Source organism: Thunnus maccoyii, chromosome 2 (genome assembly GCF_910596095.1).
Source record: "Thunnus maccoyii chromosome 2, fThuMac1.1, whole genome shotgun sequence".
NCBI lineage: Eukaryota > Metazoa > Chordata > Actinopteri > Scombriformes > Scombridae > Thunnus > Thunnus maccoyii.
In genome coordinates, this window is record NC_056534.1 from 2,561,083 (window position 1) to 2,564,794 (window position 3,712).

Here is a 3,712-nt window from a genome sequence, read left to right on the forward strand (position 1 = left end):
CTCCTCTCAAAATGTTAATTTTCCAAACAAAAGTAAAATCCACACACTGTTTAATACTTTCATTATAATATATTTTATTACTGCTATGATTGCATCTGTCATGCATCTTATGATGCAAATGCAAACCTCCTCAAACAGATAGGTTTCCTGAGAAAACTAGAACTTCACATCCACTGGGTCTTTAGTTAGCTGGATGTTTTTTTTAAATGTTTAGCTGTGTGTGTCTTGGATGGCAGACTGAAGTTGTGAATCCTGATGGCACTCCCACAGAAGGTGTTGAAGTGGTGGTGAATGCGGACAAGGTGCTGGTCATTACTGCATCCAATGGCATGGCAAGGCTTACCATCAATACAGAAGAAAACTCTGAACCACTGACAATCACTGTAACTTTTGAGAACAGGTAGAACTGCATTTACTTAATTATATTTTGTGTTAAAGCCATGCTTAGCAAATGTAGGCAATGGGCCCTATTTTAACGATCTAAAGCACACGGTCTGAAGCGTATGGTGCATTTAGGGTGAGTCCAAATCCACTTTTGCTATTTTAACAGCGGAAAAAATGGTCACAGCGCCAGGCGCATGGTTCAAAGGGGATGTCCATAATCTCCTAATTAATCATGGGTGTGTTTTGGGCGTGACATGCATTAAACCAATGAGAGTGTCATCTCCCATTCCCTTTAAAAGCCAGGTGTGCTTGCAGCTTGGTGGATTACTATTATAATGGCGCATTTGCCAAGTAGTAAGAAAGAACGCTTCTCTGCAGACGAAGCGGATCTGCTCGAGCACACTGCTGCTCCTGGACCCTCCAGTGGCCAGCCCCAGACCACCAGCTCAAGGTCCTGTTCATTAATTTGTTGCAAATTTATTTTCATTTGATTTTCGAAAAAGTTTTTTTTTTCAGTTACAGCTTTGGTTTCTTTAAAATCATTTTGTTCAGTCATGGAGTAACAGATGAACTCTCAAAGGTGCTGATCCTGCTGCTGGCAGCAGCTAGGAGCTGTGCAGATTTATTTCCTTCTTTGGTATAATCATTGTTTTCACCTTATTTATTTCCTCATGTCCTCATTTATTGATGTAGCAGGAAAGTCGATCTGTGTTTGATCCGTTGTCGTCCGTCTGTCTACATGTATTGCCATGATTTGGTCAAATAATGAGACAATTTTATCTGTCATTACTGTGATTACCTAATTCTGATAAATATTATGACTAACCATTATGACATGTATTTTTTAAAAATATGTTAATGTACACAATAATTATCTTTCACACTGTTATCCTTTTATTTGTCATCTTTTGAATGTCTGTGTGCTGCTGCGCATCCCTGTGCGTGTAACAAGCAGAGTGTACGCGTGTTGTGTACTTGTCTATGTAGGCGCACATTACTGTCCTAATAATGTGCCCTTAAAATAACAGTGAAACACTGTGCCATTGACTTTAGACCAGGTTTTTGTTGGTCAAAAGCACAATTGCTCTTTGCTGCCTCAAGATAGCAATGCGCCAACAATGCGCCTGACCACACCTCATTTTAAGACCAACATGCCCATGGGCGCTCAGACGGGCACAAGTGCCATTGCTATTTAAACAACATGGGCGCTGGATGGGAAAATGACAACTGTGTCAGTCTTAAACTAGCAAAGACACTTGCATTGCGCTTGGTGCCGCTTTGTGCCGGGTGTAAGATAGGGCTCAATGAGTGTAAGATAGGGCCCACTCAGCATGTCGGGCCCAAGTTGGGTCTCTCAGAGTATGGCACTGTGAAGACACGATGAGACACTGTTAAGCTTGATACAGTATGGGGTTTCACAGTGTTACAAGCAAACATATTTCACTAAAACACACCCAGTGCAACTTGGGACGTTGCTAAGTCGTTGTCGGGCCAACAAGACCGTATTTTTCATGAAATCAACTTCCGGACTGTTGTGGAGATATTGAGCGATGGCCTGTTCTGCCTTCTGAAGGTCTGACTCTTAGTCTTTAACCTCAACAGATCAGCCTACAATATGAAAAATTAGTCCAATTGGTTCACTAGTTTCTAAACAAGGAACTGCACTTTACCCGTGTCAGTTCAGGTCACATTGCATGGAACTTCAGGTCACCGTCAGCACACTCTGGTTTGAATGTCTGATTATGCCATTGAATCTACTCACTTACCTATCTACCTGCGACCTTGGTAACCATGGCAATGCTGATTCACCCTTTATCAGAGAGGCTTTCACTTCCCCAAACAACACAGACAGTTACTCCGAGTCTCAAGGAGAGGAGAGAACATCTACTTCTACTTAAGAACTGTAGTGAGACCTCAAGGCCTAGGCTAGACCCAAAGTAACCCAACACGTACAACCGATAGCTCAAAAGAGGATGGATGCAAATAATGCTAGATGGAATACTCATTGAATTAATTATTTCTTTCTCACAGGATATCATGACTTTTCAGTAGAGTTGTTAAGGCCACATTCTTCAGTCAGTACTGACACTGGATCTCTATTTTAGACAAGAATAATGTTTTTCTTATTCTACAGGTAATGACAAAGACTTCCTGAAACTTTCAGAAGCCGATCCACTCTGTGGTTGGTGGATTGTTCATCTTTGAAGACATACATCAGTCCATTTTTCCATTTTGTCTTGTTTTCAAGGTGCGTTTGACTGAGGCAGATCATATGTGCAGTGCAGCTTCTAAGCACGGGAAGTATTGTTAATGAAATTTTCACAGTAACACAGAAAAATGAGACAGGACCTGAATGACAATCTCTCCTTCCTGGAGAGAATTCAACTGGAAGTGATTTGAGTCTTCTGTACTACAGCTGAAACTACTAACTATGCTAATCAAACTGTCTGCTGGAGGTCCTGCGCAGGCGCTGTGGCAAATCACTTCCACATTTTCTGGAACTGCCTCACTGTGGTGCCATTTTGGAGAAGTGTCCACAACGTTCTGGAGGCAGTTTTTCAGATGAAAATTAATTTAGATTTTAAATAATGTACCTTGGTGATCGAGAAGAGTTTTCCTGTGCAAAGTGAGATAAATACCTGTTGAAAATGCTGCAATCTAATTAGTGCAATCTAATGTAATTCAATACAACAGCTTTGCCATAAATTCTACTTTTATGAGGCTTATACATTTTCAGTTTTTGTTGACATTGTATTATATTGAAAAGTGTTCCTAATATTTTGCCCCTCTCATGTATGTAATTGGAGTGGACGAAATATAATGCAGTCCAGTACACCAGCACCACCACCCACTGCAACCTCAATACTAAACATGAACACTTTTTGCTGCTATGTTCTATTTTTTTTGTTGTTGTTCTTTAAAAAGACATGTTAATAAAAAAAAATGTCTCAAATCCAATTTCCTGACAAAATATGTTTTGTTACAATCAATAGAGATGAAAGAGTTGTAATATATAAAATTCATGGATAAAATACCTGAGAGATATGTCTGTTTTTGACAAATCCAGAAAATTAAATACCTGACAACATGAAGAGTACAAGTCAACATGATGGAAAAACCCAGAATTTACATAAAGCAATCCTGCTCATAAATTTACCACATTGCCCTTGTTGGCTTTATACAACCAACCAAATTAAAGGGGTAGATGTCTTTGTATAAACAGGCAAAATCTCTGATGGTTGACATATTTGTATATACAACATGCAAATCATTAAGTCCACTGAGAGATAGTATTATCTGAATTATTGAAAAATATATAATCATATAA